This window comes from Adiantum capillus-veneris, chromosome 19 (assembly GCF_014529385.1).
Source record: "Adiantum capillus-veneris isolate H3 chromosome 19, ASM1452938v2, whole genome shotgun sequence".
Taxonomy (NCBI): Eukaryota; Viridiplantae; Streptophyta; class Polypodiopsida; order Polypodiales; family Pteridaceae; genus Adiantum; species Adiantum capillus-veneris.
This window is the reverse complement of record NC_140949.1, coordinates 146,976,066-146,994,590: the sequence shown is the minus strand read 5'-3', so window position 1 is coordinate 146,994,590 and position 18,525 is coordinate 146,976,066. Positions and strand designations below refer to the sequence as shown.

General features: G+C 40.9%; 1 pseudogene; it reads right to left on the bottom strand.

Moving 5' to 3' along the window:
- Positions 1 to 2,399: 2,399 nt before the first annotated feature.
- On the bottom strand, positions 2,400 to 7,277 carry LOC147435036 (pre-mRNA-splicing factor ATP-dependent RNA helicase DEAH7-like; annotated as a pseudogene).
- Positions 7,278 to 18,525: the final 11,248 nt, after the last annotated feature.

Genomic DNA, 18,525 nt, shown 5'->3' with positions numbered 1-18,525 from the left:
TACTTTCAAAAGAGAGAGAAATTTAGCTATTGACAACAATTGAGGACCGGATTTTCATGGAGCCGGTCCCCCCTCCAAAAGGCTTTGTCTTATGGTTTCTCCCATCAAGACAGACATTGTACAATACAATTCTTTGTGTTCCTTCAAGACTAGCTAGTGCAATGAAGATGAAAGCTTCATGCACTAAGCAAAACACGTAGCAAACACAACATCAATTATCCCCGGTCTCAGACCCAAGACCTCACACACCTTCAAAGATGATGAGAGCTAGCAGGGTATGAGAGTAGATTGAGAGGAAGAAGAAGTATCTTACGAGAAAGATGTACATCTCCTCACATAATCACTCATATTAGCATAGCTTAGCTTAGTAATTATCATGGTAGAGGAGATGAGCATGCATTGAAGCTTGGCTCTTGGTTGGATTTGCATCACAAAGCCAAGAGTTGTTGGTGTAGGCCTCCCTTCTCACAAGCTTGGAGTAGGTGGTAAGCTTTCCATTAAATCTTGAGAAGGAGAGAGAGTCTTCTTTACTTCACACATGAGATTGTGTGATTGTGTGTGTAATAATGCCTTGCAAAAATCGGCCCCCTCTCTCTCTTGGGCGAGCCCTCTTGCTAATTGCTCTTGCTATCCTCTCATTGGACCTCCCCAGGGCTAGCCAATGACAATTAAGCAGCAGATAGCCTTCTGACATGTGTCCCCCTTTCCCCTTTTGTGAGAGCTTTAGGTAATTTAATAATTCAACTAAACTCTCATTGGACCCCTTTGCCTCTTGGCCAATAGGAATCAGGCAAGCCATTGGGCTGCTAAATGTTCGTTGGACCCCTTGGGAGATTGTCCAATAGTCTTCTAGAGGACTTAATTCTCATTTGTTCTTTTATTAAGTGTTTTTAAATTAATTAAACTAGATTTATTCTAGCCTAATTCTCATTGGTCCACCTCCAAGGCCATCCAATAGGAATTGGGTACACCTTGTGGGCATCTGGCCTAGGGAGCTGACATGTGTCCCTCATTCCCTTTGTGTAAAGGGAGCTTGTGTGTGTGTGTGTGTGTGTGTGTGTGTGTGTGTGTGTGTGTGTGTGTGTGTGTGTGTGTGTGTGTGTGTGTGTGTGTGTGTGTGTGTGTGTGTGTGTGTGTGGCTTTCTCTCTCATCCCCTACATGCAAGGCTCGCCCCCTCCTAAGTAGGGATTGTAAAGACTTTTTTGTACACACAGAAAGCATCCAATTCCCCTATGGTTGACCTTTGGACACAACCTTTGAATTTTGGAACCTTAGCATTTTGGAAGTCTTAATGGGCTGAACCTTAGGGTCTTTTTAGCCCATTGTTTCACATGGCTCTTTTGCAGATGGACCCCCCTTTGGATCCCTATTTTCCCTCCTTTGGATCCCTATTGTGGCCGGTCTGCTAGCTTAACCAATATTTTAGCTTTTTCTCCCCTGGCACTTCCCCATATTAAATGATCAGTTTAACATGAGAAAATCATTTAGGAGAATTAGATATTGATTATTATGACAAGAACAATCATAAGTACTACTTTTGTGTAGACTTCATGTATGGCATTGTTGAAAAAGCATTTCCAAGCAAGGCATGGTTCTCCAATAGCCCCTGACTAGCATCTCATTTTGAATTCCCTCGCTCATGTCAAATTTATCAATGATTGATGGGGGTAACACATATATGCACACTCAGTATTGCCTCTTTAAAGCTCAAAGCACATTCTCACTCTGTAATCCCCTCTTACAGCTTTTCTTTGTTACGCTCTCTCTCTCTCTCTCTCTCTCTCTCTCTCTCTCTCTCTCTCTCTCTCTCTCTCTCTCTCTCTCTCTCTCTCTCTCTCTCTCTCTCACACACACACACACACACACACACACACACACACACACATTAACCAAATCTAAAGAAGAAAAAGGATTTTTTTAATTCCATATGTATTAGAAGCTTTTCAAATAAGCTAGCTATTAGTTTGTACATGCCTATAAATCCCATTTCTATCCCATGTTGATGATCCTATTTGTCTCATAGAAGACGGTCTCAAAGCATGACTAAAATTTAGGTACAAGCAAATGTCCATTGTGGAATCCCATCTATAACTTCTCACTTTCAAAAACACTAGACATAAACATAATGCCTACTAGAATTGCTCCTATATACAATAGATGTTTGCATTGCAGCTTTAGCTTATGCATCTCTACTGATGGGTTGCTTGTAGGACACAAACATGATTATAGAAAGGACCGCTTACTTGTTGGGAAACCTGCTTTCCGATTGGCCAATTAAAGAAGTTGACTAAGATTCTTGCATCATCCTTCTTTCCAAACTACAAACTACGTCTTCTCAACCATCTTCTGGCTTACACAAATTCTCCCTGATTTAGCACTACTCGCCCCCTCTATCTACCTAAGCTTCACCACCTCCTCTTCCCAATTCCTTGCCATTCACAAGAGCTGCATAAAAAAGGATCAAACTCTACAAAATTTGGCAGAGTACATGACACACTCAACTATAAAACTAGCATACAAAAAACAACTCCATCATCCATTACATAATTTCCTCAAATCACCTACAAAATCTTTAACCCCACCACCTCTCAAATGTGCTTAGACCTAAAGCTAATCATACATACTACAAGGGAACACTTCATCCCCATGCCAACATTGTACACCTTAAACTTGATATACCCAGAATTAATAACATAAAAAATATACTATAAGAGATCTCTACAATATTAGGAGCGACATTCATACATTTCATAACACCCTCCTCTGGTCTTTGAAAAATCTTGACATGTAATTAAGAAAAGCTGTGAATACATGGGCAAAATTGCCCATGTAGCCGGTCCTTGTCTTCCACTAGTCTTCAGCGTCAACTGCATTCACTTTGGTAGGTGCAAATTAGGAACTTTCTACCTCATCTTGGCCAATAAGAAAAATGAAGATATCACCTTGACCACATGTCAAGTGAATCACCATAGTTTTCTTGACAGCAATATCAACATAGTCTTCACATGGAGTTTGGTATAGAGGATGCTAACTGGAAGCATTTGGCTAGGAATGTGAAAGATAGGGGCACCTACAAACAAGAGAAAAAACTTATGAGCATTCAATTTTGTTGAAGTTACAATGAGCTTGAAATCGCGGCTTCATATATCCACCTGTTTCAGTATCCCAAATAGAACATCCATGCGAAGAGACCTCTTGTGTGCTTCATCCATGATAATTACACTATGTTGATCAAGGTTATCCTCATTAAATTTTTACTAAACACCCAAACATTTACTTTATGCTAGTATTTTATCCAGTAACATCTTTAAAATAGGTAGCATAGACAATCTTGTCTCCAAGATGGCACTCAGTTTCTTCATTCACTCTTTTTGCAACACTCACTATAGCTACACACCAAGGTTGAGTGCACCCTATCATGCCATAGGTTGAAATTCCATCTTGGTGTATATATTGTCAAAGTTGAGTGGTCTTACTTGAGCCAGTCTCCCTAGCCACTATTACCACCTGATTCCCCCCTATCAAGTGCAACAAATCATCTCAAACAAACCGTATGGGAAGATATCATTTTTGTTGCTTTGTTGTTGTTTAGCTTCGTGCAAACCCGCTCACAGCTTCACCCTTCTCCTCCAAGTGAGTTGTAAAGGTAGCATTCTCCTTATACTTCACGTTGCCTTTGTCACCAACTACTTTGTTGACTTGAACTTGCTCAATAGTTCTCTCAACACAAAGAATATCTCCCAACTTTTTTTCCAGCTAGCTCCGAGAAGAACTGATTTTATTTAAAATTTTCTTCTAATGAATCCTCTAAACTAATGCAGAGACTCTCCTTGCAATTAGAACCATGTTTGAAGTAGGATCTTTCACGGGCATAATTCGATCTTCTTGCCTTGTGTAAAACACTGGTCTCCCATTCAAGAAGCGTGGCTTCATATCATGTACAAGTAAAACGATGGGTGCTTCCTCCTTAGTATCCATCTCATTGTGCAATTCAAGCCCCCTCATAGCTCCAGACCTCCTTAACTATTTATCTTCCCATTGTGTCTTGTCTGCATTAACTTGATAGATTCTCCTATTTTGAGGCCACAATGTTCTTGTGCACCACCACTGTTTAAGTTCTCAGCAAGGCCTTGCTCTCCCTGTTCTGCAAAACACAATGGACCATAGTTCTCTTTTGACATGTAATCAAGCTTCATCAGGAAACAAAATCTCTCCAAGTACCACTTTAACTGCTCCCTTTTAACATAATTGACATTCTTTAGCATGTAGTATTTTCTTCCACCCTCAGTTGGACCAAATTCTTTCCTCACAACAAAAATTTAGAACATTTAGGAATCATGGACATACCTTTCAATGGCAGCTTAAATACCTATGCCACCAACTCGGGGGTTAAAGACATTGTGTTGGATATCATGCCCTTGGTCTTCCTGAGAATTTCAAGCTGTGACTTTGCATATTAGTTGTTCTTCCACTCATCTTATGGAAAAGATGCAAAAGCCTACAATCCAATGCTCTTTAACCATATTGCATTAGCGTCTAACTTGGTGTCCAGGTAGGATTTGAAAACCATGAAAGGCTTCATGAGAGACTGTTTGATTTTTACAGCATTCAAGGGAGTCTCCACAACCACATCTTCCTAATCAGAGACTTCATCCTCCTCAAGGCTACTGATGTCTGCACTCTCTACAGCTCCTTTCCTGCACAGTGTCCATGGTGGCTCATCATCATCCGGAACCATCTGCATTTTAGCGGTATTATTTGCCTTGACCATAGCTAGAAGTTGCTTCTCCATATGGAAGAGCTTGAAAAGGTATGGTGACTGCATGCACAAAAGAGCTACTCGATGGATATAATCACTCATGCAATTAACTAAACCTGCATGTCCTTCAAACATCTCTAATCGTACCCATGCCTCGATGATTTTACTTAGTGGAAAATTATTGCAATGCCCAAGAAATTCTATGCAATATCCCCTTTTAAACATTCTGGCTTTAAAAATTTCGACCTTAAAAACTCCAACCCAACATATTCCGAGTAACCACTTAATGCCTAATAAACACTGGTAGCTCTGGTGCAACTGATGTAGCATCAATGTCCCCTCCAAGCTGTTTCCCTTGTATTATTATATAAGAGATAGTCTTCTGTTGTTCCATGTCTTGGTCATACCAGTGAGAAACACATGGAACTCTAGCTACTTGGTTTTCTGACAAATTTTTTGACTCAACCAACCCAGCTATGGGCCAATCCAAATGACGTGGTCTCCCTTGAAATTTCTTTAATATGAAACCATTTACAGGCTTCTCCACTCTGGTGCCAACAACATCAGCTATCATGAATGTAACTTGTTCCAAATCTTGAACAATCTGATATGGGCCTTTATATCTCAGAGTAATCTTTCTTGGATGTGGTCCTAATCTCAAGTTATAAAGCATCACCCAATCTCCAACTTGAAAAAAATTAAATTTGACATTCATGCTTTGAATCACCTTAGTAATATAAGAGCTTACCAATCTATCCTCCTCTAGCTACATCAGATATTTTCTACTATGTTGAATTGACAGCTTAGGACTCATTTTCTCATCACTAACTCCAGACTTGGAACCACAAATTCCATAGTAACCACAACTTCAAGACCATATACCAATTTGAATGGAGTCATACATGTTGTGACCTTGAAAGTTGCCCTAAAAGACCATTATGTTGAATCCAGCTTTTGATCCCAGTCTTTCTGATTATCTAGAACAATTTTCTTCAAAATTTTGACTAAAGTCTTGTCTTTGCTCTCAGATTTTCCATTGGCTTGAGGATGGTAAGCTTCAGACTTTTTATGCATAATCATGTGAGTTTTTGTTAACTCTGAAATCACCTCATTAAGAAAGTGATCACTCACCAGCTCCTCAAGACATCCAAATATGGTCATGATATTATGGTAAATAAATTTGTCCACGCTCTGAGCTTTATTATCCTTGAGGTCTATAGCCTCTACCCACTGGGAACTTTTATGATAGGCACTACAAAATTCACATCTACTAGATCAATGGTGTGAGTTATCGGTTCAGCAATTTGGTATGTCTGAATTGTATATTCCTTTGGTAAAACAATCAATTCAACAACCTCTCCTTAAAAGATGTAACCTTACACAAAAACTGGTCTAATGACAACTACAATGGGGAATTAATTAATACCTCAAAACAATCCTTATCATCTCTTCTTATTGAAGGTCTGTCAAACTGGTGCTTGATTTTCTCCATCTAAATGTCTTAATTTGGATCCTCTAGAATCTGATTCTTCTACTCCTTTTGAATCTGCTTTTGAACATGATCCCTGATTCGTTTCTATTATTTCGAGTCAATTGGTCCCTTTGCTTTTGACCTAGTAATTTCCATTACACCAGCATCCTGAATGTCCAAACACATATAGTACAATGACATGCCCACTCATCACAATGCTCCTTCATGAGTTGCTCCTAACTTTCTTGGTTTTTCTCATGTGGTTCTTGATAATCAAGTACATCAATTATAATAACATTTTCTAGAGTTTTTTTTGGATTTTTTTGTTGTTGAGGTGGCATACCTTGCTTGTTATCTTGATTGTAAAGAACTATTGGCATACCTCTTTATTCTCTATGCTTCACCCACAAAGCACAATTTAGACAAACCCAATTATATGGTGCACCATAATAAACACATGGCATCACCCCTATGGTCTTCTCTGATAACTGTCTTGGTTTCTCCAAGGTCTTAGAGGTCTCTGAAATGGTGTTCTTCTCTTGAATGGAGCCACTTGATTTGTTTCAATATCAATCCTTCCTCTACTTTCATTGGTACTTGGTCTACCCCTGCTATTGGGATTATACCAACATTGTGTTGTATTATGCCCATCTCTTTCACAAATATGACAATACTACTTTTCCTTTTGAGGTACCATAGCATACCCAATCTTCTTCAACTTGGTAACCATATCCTCCTCCTTATCCTTCTTATCTTTCTTCTTCTTATCACTATGATTCTTCTTCTTCTTCCCCTTGCTACTTTCACACTCACTTTCAGATGACACCTCTAGAAATCACTATCTTCATCAATTTTAAACTCAGCATCTGATTCAGCTTCTAAATCATAGCTATTATTGCTTTTGGTTTTCTTTTGGTCATACCAAGTCTTTTGTCAACACTTGTTGCAGATATGACCAAATTGTTGAAACCTCTTGCAATGTCGATGCTCGCCACTACATTATTCAATCCCTTTCTCAAACCTTTCAAAAAGTAACCTACTAACATTTCATATGTGGGTCTTTTATTACCCTATAATTTTCCTACCAAAAATATGAATTTTTTCCCATAATCTTCCACCAACATATTTCCTTGTTTGCTATCTTTGAATTTCTTCAATGCATAGGTTGGAGTTTTCTCCTTTCTAAACCTCTGCAAAAATGCATCTCTGAGTGCAACATAATTTTCAAAGTGTGCAATACCATACTGGCTAAACCAGCTCATAGCTTTACCTTCCAATGTTGCTGCAAACTACTAAAGTTTTTTTGGATCACCAAACATGATTTGATATCAACTTGCTTGCCATTTAGTTTCAAACTGAGCCACATGACAATTTGCATCTTCACTAGACTTGCCTATGAATTTTGCTACTTTAACCTTAGGGTTAGGAGGTGGTTGGGCCGTAGTGATAAGCTGAGGTACTCTCTTAGGTCTTTGCTAGGTAGAGACCTGTAGTGGTTCAAAGTGGATTCTTCTCCTACTTCTTGCAGATCTTGCTATCAAGAGTAAAGCTCTTACAAACTACCTCACTTGCCTTCCATCTTCTATTCCTCAAATATCCCCTACCTAATCCTCTGGTTGCATTTCAAAAACATCTTGTTCTCCTTGTTCGTCTATGGCTTGGTCATAATGAAAGGGATCGACATTTCCTGCTTGGGCCTGAGCCCTAGTGTAATAGACTCTAGATACTCTTCTAGGTCTCTCTGACATACATTATCACTGAATGAAACATAGATACCGACCTTGAATGCTGACACAAAAGATAATTTGACACACCAGCCCCAACAAGTACAATAGGATCGCCAAATGTGTTGGGGTTCAACAACACATGGATCTCTCTCACACACATACGCTCAGACAAAGAATTCCATGATCAGACTCAGTAAAGAACACAAACAAATAACTTCAGAGTCAGCAAAATAGAACATGAGATAATATCAAACACAACAAAGGAACACCATAGCTCTAGACCTCACAAAAAAAACCACTGGAAAGAAAGCTTAGGTATTAAGAGAGAAAAAATGTGCCTTTGAAGTTTTTGAAGCTCAAGCAGAACACTTCTATTCTTCTTGTAATTTTGATTCCTCATAGTTGCGTGTAACATAGGTAGACTTTTACCAATGACACATGATGTTGACACTGCATCAGCCTCTGCCACCAAAATACCTTCCATGCATGCTATTACTTGCAATGGGCATACCTTCTTGGTTGTTTGCTTCGTGCGAGCCATGAGTCATCACAAAATTTGGCATTAATAGAGGAGTTGAAAAAAAGGATTCAAATGGGTGCCAAGATAGGAAAATAGGCATGTAGGTGCGAGGGAGAGATCTAGGCAAAGATGTTAAGAGGAAAATAGTGCAAGAGTGACCTTGTGAAATTTTATATTTTGGGGGGGGGGGGGGGGGGGTTGATTCCACCATTATGATATAGATAGGGTGACAATTATAATTATTAACCTCCATTTTTTTTGGATTGTGGAAAATTGGAAAGTATATACACAACCCCACACACATTTCCAACACATGGCATAGCATGCATCTCCTAACAAGTGGTATTAGAGCTAACAATTCCATAACTAGGCCTATCTCTATTTTACATAGCCAAAAATTGTTTCAAGCACATAAAAACTTTGGACTTCGCTTTAAGCGGAAATACCCATGCATGCCTGGAGTAATCATCAATGAAAGTCACGAAGTACAGGTAATTGCCCAAAAACGGAGTTTGCATGGGCCCACAAACATCACTATGCACAAGCTGCAACCTGCATGTGGCCCAAACTGAACCATCCTTTGGAAACTTAGAACACTGCATCTTACCCAAAATACAGCCTTCACAAACATGTTTGACAGGTGCTTCAAGAGGTGGCAAAGAAGCAACCATATCAGATTTCTGCAAACGCAGCAAACTGGCAAAATTCAGATGACCAAAACGTGCATGCCAAAGTTTTGCATCTGAAATAGCCCTTGAATCTGCAACAGCATTTGCAAAATTTTGTCCACACTTGTCATACAAAGTGAGCTTATACAGCCCACGGCACAAAAGCCCAAATGCAACAATTTCATCACCAAAACTGAGATCATGAACTGTACATCTGTCATCCACAAATTTGACTACAAGTCCAAGTCTAGCAAGTGCGGATACAGACAAGAGATTCTTCTTGATCCCAGGTACAGAAAGTGCATCGACAAGTGTGAAGGAACTGCCATTAGCAGCAGTGAGCACAATATTTCCAACTCCTTGAACTGGATAAGAGGCGTTGTTGGCACAAGTGACTGAATTCCCATGAGGGACAGACTTAAGAGAGGTAAACAATTCATGATAAGAGGTAATGTGCTTTGTAGAACCACTGTCGAAATACTACACATGTGAATCTGCAGCAACTGACAAGCATGCATCATGGACAGCAGGATTGTAAGTGCACTCTGCGCTAAAAGCCCATTCTGCATCAACATCAGCAACACAGTCTCCTTTCACAGAAGACTCAACAATGGCTGCATTTGTAGTGGAACCAGCATTTGCAGTGCAACCACCCTCTTTCTTCGTAGCCTCTTTGGCCTTCAACTTAGGACACGACTTGATCAAGTGATCATTGGCTTTACAATAATGACAGCGCATCTTCTTTTTGCCCTTATCACCAGAATTGCCATACGAAGTACTACCAGCACAAGCATTAGGAACATAATTTTTTCCACTCGCAGCAGAACCATAAGAAGTGGCTGCATTACTGATACCACCCTTTCTTTGAGAAGCAATAAAAGCCTAGTCCTGTTCAACTGCACGCTGCCTAGTCTTGTTTTTTCTAGAAAGTGACTCTTGCAACAGCAATGTGCATAATGCATCAAACTTGACAACTTCAGGATTTCCTTGGGTCATCAGTCTCCAAGTACTAGCAAAAGTCTGGTAGGAATCTAGTAAGGCATCAAGAACAGTCTACACAAGGGAACTGTCTGAAATGACTTCACCTGTAGAAATAAGCTGCTCATTGATATCCTTGACACTAGCAAGGAAAGTGTCCATATCATCTTCCTCATGCATAATCTTTGACTCCAGCTCTTTACGCAGCAAAGCAATTTTAGCCTCATTGCGGCTTGCATAAAGACCTGCTAAAATATCCCAAGCCTGTTCTGCAAATTTTGTTGAACGGATGTGAGGAACAATGGTGCGCTTCACAGACAACGCAATCAATGCATGAGCGTGTGCATTCTTAACATCCCAATGAGCTTGTTCTGTCGTAGGCAAAACAACTCTAACAGCTGCAATCCTTGCAGCAACACCTGCAACATCCTCAACATCGCCTACATCATCAGAACCAGGACGTACATCAATGCCCTGCACAATGTTCCAGACACCCTTTGACACAAGAACATGTTGCATCATATAAGCCCACATAGGGTAGTTGTCCCCATCCAACCGGTCCTCAGAAGCAAACATCTTGAACACATCTGTGTTGTTGTTGTCAGCCATGGTAAATGCTGCACCTGATGTGAAAACTGCCCGAAAATAGGAGAAACGGAGCGGGAACAACCTCTGCTATATAGCACAAACCGTAGAAAACTATAAGGCACCTGTAATGCAGGAAACAGCACTGACAAAAATTCTGCACAAAATGACGAAATAGCCTATGCAGTACTGCATGTAGTGGAAACAGAGGCCGAAATGAGCCCAAATCAAAATTATGAGCATACCGAGCTCTTTGAGCTCGCCCAAAATATTTGTTGACCTGGGAAAGCTTGACAAAGCTCACTGAAATCGGAGAAAGTGAGCAGGCGTGTGCTGGAGCAGCTGGCGACTAAGCCCGGGAGGACGTGACCTGCTCTGATACCAATTGTTGGAATTAGTGTTGCAGAGAAACGCACATAGCTTGGAGAAGACAAAGGAAGCTCAAGGAACACAATAGAGAGTGTGTTCCTTAGTGTGCAATGGAAAGATAGATAGCCCTAGAGTGATGGGCGTATATACAATGCACGAGGGAAAAAACCTCCTAAAGAGGGAAAAAATGCCCCGGCAGTCCTAGTGTGTTCACACACATCACTACCACATGTGTATGGTAACAAGTGGCTCCCTTTAGTTGAACTTTCATAAGGCCTCAACCAAAATAATAATAAAAGTAAGAACAAAAGATATATTATGGCTCATTTGTGTGTAAGTATTTCATCTTATAGAGGGCTTTGATATAGGTTTTTTTTCATTTTGGTATTTATCTAATACACTTAGGTATGCATTAGTGTTGGTCTAAGTATATCAGTTGCATTGGCTCATTGCTTGCATAACTTCCCATAACTTCCCTTAGCAATGTGCATATTTTTTATAAATAAACATTTTCATGCAAGCCTCCCTAAACTTTTGGGTAAATCTACTCTAAGCACAAAAATACTTTTCACTCAGTCATTCATTTTTTCTGGATAATTATTTTCTACATGCTTTTTTCCTTTACATAAAGTAAATAAAATTATATCAATAAAAAACAAATGAGGGTCCCCTCACTTGATTCCACTTTTTTTTTAATGCCCTTTTAATATTATTTTTCTTTCAAAAAAATATATATTTACCTAGAGGTGCCATTATTCTAAATTTCATGAATAGTCTGTGCACTAGCTTGTTTATTTTTGTCATGTATATATTTCATACTCGAGAATAATCCTCCTCCATACATGTGCTCATTATCACTTGAGCGTCCTATGTCATGCTCTCATGCCCCAAAAACCAAACCAAAAGCCCAGAACTGCCAAGTATTATGACAAAGTGCCAGAACTGACCTAACTTTCAATCCAAAAGTCCATTTTCAAAAATTTTGATACCATAGGACCTACTAATCATGCTGAATCTGATCGTACCAAGAGAAGTCAATTTGGGCTCCAAAGATGGATTGCGATCCATGTACCCATAGTGAGAGCTTGACCTGAAACTTTTCAGATCAGTAGTGCATACATAAGGAAACATATCCCCAAGCCTAGTTTTGGAAAAAATTGAGCAAATTTGGGTCAAAAGATAGCAAACAGGTGACAGACTACTGAAAACTGTTGTGCAGATCTAGCATTGGCTATTTAACCTATCAAACCAAGTCCAAATCCAAAAAGATTTTGAGATTTAGATTGTGGACATAGTCAGACTCCTAAGAGATCAAGTCCAAATGTGGTTGAACATGGATCGCGATCCATGTACCTCAACCTCGGGATTTGCTAAAAATTGGTATATAGTCTATATATGACTTTGTCTACACACAATCAAAGGAAAATTTGGAGAAAAAAATTTGCCAAAGGAACATGGATCGCGATCCATGTACCTCAGCATAGTGGGGATATCTGACTTGATGATCTTGTAGACATACTTGAGGACATCCCAAATCTCAAGTTTGAGCTAAAAATACCTTTTGGAAACCAAGATACAAGTCAAAATTCCTGTGTTCTGGTCTTGGAATTGTTTTGAGTGCAGTTCACTAAAATTGCTCTAACTTTTGATAGATGACTCCAAATTGAGTCAAGTATAGCTAAGAAGAAAGCTTGCGGGCAATAGCACACACCTAGACCAGACATGAAAAACGCTGCAATGTCTACAATAGGGGGATTGGGAGAATACATAGAGGAGAGGAATCCTCTGATCAACAAACCGGATGTGAGATTCATCAAAGCCAATGAATCCATGAGAGTGCTTACAGATTACCCTCATGAGGGCATATATAGAATCACAAATGGGGATCAATATATCTTCTACAAGTGTGTTGACCACCCATAAGAATCTCTATGTGTTCACATATACAGATGTCAATAGAGTGCAAGTTTTAATGGTAGATAAAACATGGACGTGAGTACAAACTTGTTGATCCAATTGACTTAGAATGATACACATACAAGGGTACTTCGATCTCTACTTACTTTCAGCCAAAAATGATGTCAGAGTACACATTAGAGAGGATTCCACCAGGATTCTTTCCAAAACAAAATGAGAGCACAACAGAATTCTTTTTAAGAGACCACGCATTGGTTAGATTAGTGACTGAGCCACAACGATTAAGACCATATCAAGTGGCTCAATGTGTCAAGACAAAGTACAATGGGTCAGGGGGTCCATATGCTCATTTCTTTCTCTTCAAACAAGTTTTGAGACCTAAAAAGATTGCAGATTTCCATATTCAGTATGAGGGATTTGGATTGACATTAGCAAGAAAAACTTTGACTTGGTTCCAACCACTAAACAAAGATGATTTCCCAAACATAGCACAACTCTTGCAAGAATTAACAGAAGAGTTCTCGAAAAGGGGAATCAAAGATAACACATTGTCCCAAATCTACGCTTTCAAATAGGAAAAGAACATTAGGAAAAATATGACCCCAAATGTAAGGATCCATAATTTTAAGGGATTAAGACTGAAAATGTGTGTGATTTAGGAGCCAAGGCCATTGAATGAGGGTATTCTCATAGGATTTTTTTTAGGCTGTCATAGGCTTTTTGTAGGTTGAAATAGAGGCTAGGGAGGGAGGATAGGTACATTCTCTCTCTACCCAAAAGAGTGGTGGTCCTTATGACAGTAACTACCCTCCCCCCTTTTTTGCCACATCATCAAGTGCGTCCATAGCCTCAGCCCAAAAAAACACTTTTTTTAAAAAAAATCAAAAAAAACTCACTTTTACTCAAAACTTCTCCCCAATCTATATGTATACTCAATAATCAATTTTCTCTCTCAAAATCTCACTGCTAGACCTGCTAAATATCAAACTTCCCACCTCTTTTTATTTCCCTCCAAAATCACTCCCCTCTCTCTCACTCCTCTCCCTCTCTCTTCTCTCTCCTACTTTTTAGCAGACACTCTTCCTCCTTCCCTCTCCTTGTTGCAGGTCCACTCCATAGCTTTGCTGCAGCTCTCCCCCCCATAGATCTCCACTCCATAGCCCTCTTCTCCACTCCATAGCTCTCTTGTAGCTCTCCATCCCATAGCTCTGCTGCAGCTCTCCATCCCAAAGCTCTCCACTCCATAGCTCCCCTCTCCACTCCGTAACTCTGCAGATCTCCACTCCATAGCCCTCTTCTCCACTTCATATCTCTCTTGCAGCTCTCCATCCCATAGCTCTCCTGCAGCTCTCCATCCCAAAGCTCTCCACTCTGTAGCTCTCCTGCAAATCTCCAACTCCATAGCCCTCTTCTCCACTCCATATCTCTCCTGTAGCTCTCCACTCCATAGCTCTCCTGCAACTCTCCATCCCAAAGCTCACCACTCCATAGCTCTCGTCTCCACTCCTAGATCTCCTATAGATCTCCACTCTATAGCCCTCTTCTCCACTCCATAGCTCTCTTGCAGCTCTCCATCCCATAGCTCTCTACTCCATAGCTCTCATGCAGCTTATCTATCCTAAAGATCTCCACTCCATAGCTCTCCTCTCCACTCCGTAGCTCTCATGCAACTCTCCATCCCATAGCTCACCTCTCCCCTCCGTGGCTTTGCTGCAACTCTTGACTCTTGCTTGAGGGGCTAGCTTTATTCCCCTTGGGCCATGGAGCTAGGCAACATTGCAAACCTCCCATCCACAACAAGATCGTCAAAAACAAAATGCGTACATATCTGGTTGTCAAAAAATCTTGCACCCTGCAAGCATTATGAATTACATACAACACAACAATGCCACAATGCAGGTCACACAGATGAGGACCTTTGGGTGGATGGTTGCCTCTACCCCAATGACCCTTTGGTTAATGTGTATCCAACATTCAATAGTCTCCCTACCTTCTTGCAATATGTAGGTAGATGGGAGCCATGTTTGCTTGGCTATTGCAAGCGGTTGTCCACTATTAGAGCTTATAGTGTGCAATTGTGGATGCATCAAAACCAAGTTATCATTCATAACAATTCTAGTCTACAACAGAGAATCATTCATCACAAAATCTTTAGCAACACGTGGAAGAGAAGGATGGTAAGATTGCAAATCTTGAGTGTACCATATTGAGTTTGTAAGAGGCACCTTTAGGTGCAAGGGAGCATAAGAGGATCTTCTCATCCATAGAGACCCTTGCTCCCAAAGGTGGTGCTTGGATGAGAAGAGTTATAGCTACAAGGTGCATTTTTGAATACCCTATCACATTTCCTACATGTATGAAGTCGCTTCTGTGGTGATTGTTTTGTTTTTTATTCTTCTTGCAGGAATTTCATTCAAGAGACATGTGGTAGCCAAATCCAAGAGGATCCCATTTATTTGCTTACTAGTTTCCTTAATAAGTCAGATGTCATAGCACTCCTGCACATGCCAAAAGGAAAACATATCTATTTTGCTATAACCAAGGAGGTGATGTGTAAGTTTTCTAATCTTGTGAGTGATGTTGATTTGTAGTAGGAATGTGATGAAGTTGGAATTAGTACAAAGGGTTACACTGCACTACATGGCCTCTTCAAGAACGCTTTGAGGGAACCGGGAATTATTAAGAATGTATTCCCAGTGCCACGCAAGGTGAAACTTGCTAGAGGGGCCTCCAATGAAGATTTTTTCTCACGTCTAGGTCACTATTTGCACATTGACGAGACAATACCCTCATCTTTCTTTGTACAATCTCCACAAAGTGCTAAGAAAGCTACCAATGCAAGGAATCATGCTGATAATATTGACAAGGGATCTCCTTACCTTATGTCAAATAATCTTTTGTCCATTTGAAGAGGCTTCAACATGCAATTTTTGTCTTTTATGCACTACCTTCTAATGGTGAGGAAAGAATCATGTGATGTTTTGCTTTCATTGTCATTGTATGACCTTCACTTTTTGCCTTTCTTCTCTTGCAGTGTTTGGAACTAAGTTGGTGTTAGTTTTCAAGCTTGACGCATGCCAAATTGTGAAGCATTGAAGGCTAGAGAGGATGAGTGTCTCATGTTTTTATTGTAAAGAATGAGGATGCAAGAGAGCTACACAAGACAAGCACAAAGCACACAGAGATGGAAAGCTTCTTCTTCTTCTTCACAGAAAAGAGAGTACAAAATGACTAAGTGCTAAAGCTGAAAAGTAGCACATATGTACATGCGGTCACTAAGTGTGAACTCGCTAGAAGCGTACTAGGCTGGCACTATAAGTGTAGTCCAGCTGTAGAATCACTGGCAGAGATCCTCCGTGTCGGTCACCTAACGCGCCAGTGAGTAAATGCAGTAAGTGGCCAAGACCCGTAGTGGATGCCAGCTCAAGGTGTAGAGCTCGACATCTCAACACTCCCCCTCGAGCTCTGCATGTCGCAGAGTCCAAGCATAGTCCGGAAACGTCGAAGCTTCTCAGCTCCGAGGGCCTTGGTAAAGATATCCACTATCTGCTCCTCTGTGTTGACGTAGACCAAGTCGATGTTTCTTGCCAACACTCGCTCTCGAACGTAGTGGTAATGGACCTCTATGTGTTTGGTCCTAGCATGGAACACTGGGTTCCTAGCCAACTGCATGCTGCTGAGGTTGTCACAATGAATGACAATCTGCTGGTCCACCTGCACTCCCAAGTCCTCAAGTAATGTGCGTAGCCAAGCTACCTCGCACGCCGCAACTGCTGCACCTGTGTACTCGGCCTCTGTGCTCGATAAAGCAACCGTAGGCTGCTTTTTGCTGCTCCAAGTAACAGCAGCACTCCCAAAAGAGAACATGAAGCCACTCGTAGATCTCCTATCAACAATGCTACCTGCCCAATCTGCATCTATATACCCATACAATGCTAATGGTGCATCTGCTGCATAGAAAAATGCATAGTCAAGAGTCCCTTGCACATACCTAAGTGTGCGTCGTACTCCATCCAAATGTGGCTTCCTCGGAAGCTGCATGAACTGACTCTCCAAGCCCACTGTGTAGCTCCAGTCTGGCCTTGTGATAGTCAAGTAGATTAGACTACCCACCATCTTCCTGTACATATTGACATCCTCAACAACATCACCCTTCTCTGCACTCAGCTTTGCATTCACATCCAAGGGAATGGAAATCGGCTTACAATCAGCCATACCATACTTTGACAACATGTCCAAATCATATTGTCTCTGTGACAGCCATACACCCTCTGGAGTCCTGATCACCTCAATGCCAAGAAAGTAGCGCAACTCGCCCAAATCTTTCATTTCAAACTCCTGTTTGAGAAGACCCTTCACATGGTCAATCTCCATAGCATTGTCACCAACAATAATAAGGTCATCTACATATATGGTAATGACCACAATCCCCACATCACTCTCACGTACATAGAGTGAATGATCAGCATGAGCTCTCCTAAAACCAATACTGACAAGATACTTGGCAATCCTGTCATACCATGCTCTAGAGCCCTGCTTCAAACCATACAAAGCTTTGAGAAGTCTGCATACATAATCTGGGTAACCTGGATCGACATAACCAGGTGGCTGATCCATATACACTTCCTCTTGCAGCTCACCATTCAAGAAGGCATTCTTTACATCCATTTGATGCATAATCCATCCTCTAGATGCAGCCACTGCTATGACAGCTCTCACTGTCGTCATCTTTGCCACTGGAGCAAAGGTCTCCTCATAGTCTATGCCATACGTCTGTGCATAACCCTTTGCGACCAGCCTTGCCTTGTGACGCTCAATGTTACCATCAGCCTTATGCTTGGTTTTATACACCCATTTACAGCCAATAGCTTTCTTGCCACTTGGCAATGGCACCAACTTCCATGTGTCATTTGCTTCCAATGCAGCCATCTCTTCATTCATTGCATCATCCCAATGCACATTTCCAACTGCATCCTCAAAACATGTGGGCTCCACATCCTGTATCACCTTAGCCATGTAGGCTTGGTGATGCGCTAGATACCCATCATAAGTCAATTTCTGAACTGGATTTCTGACTCTATTAGATCTGCGCGGTCCTGGGTCACTCCTTTGCCCTCTAGCATCTTCTTGTACTTTCCTTACACCAGGTGTCCTGACAACCGGAATTCCAAATTCCTCATCAAGACTTTGTTCAGAACCATCTGAATCCATGTCTACATGTGAAAAACCTGATGATGCATCAACCATAAAGGGAGGTTCATCAACCTTTTCCTTTCCTTTTCGTGATACATTCCCTGTACCTGTTGGTGGAGTAACCTGCGTACGTAGTCTACCATTCCATGGTTTCTCAACAGAGCCACGAGAAGAGGACTCTTGTGGTCCACTCAAAACCTGTGATTGTGGCCTCACATTTTGTACAACCACATCATCTTTTACATCAGCCCCAATAGTGCCATGTGCATTACTGTACCAGCTGCTCATCTCATCAAAGACTACATCTCTGCTCACTCGTAATTCTCGTGTAGTAGGA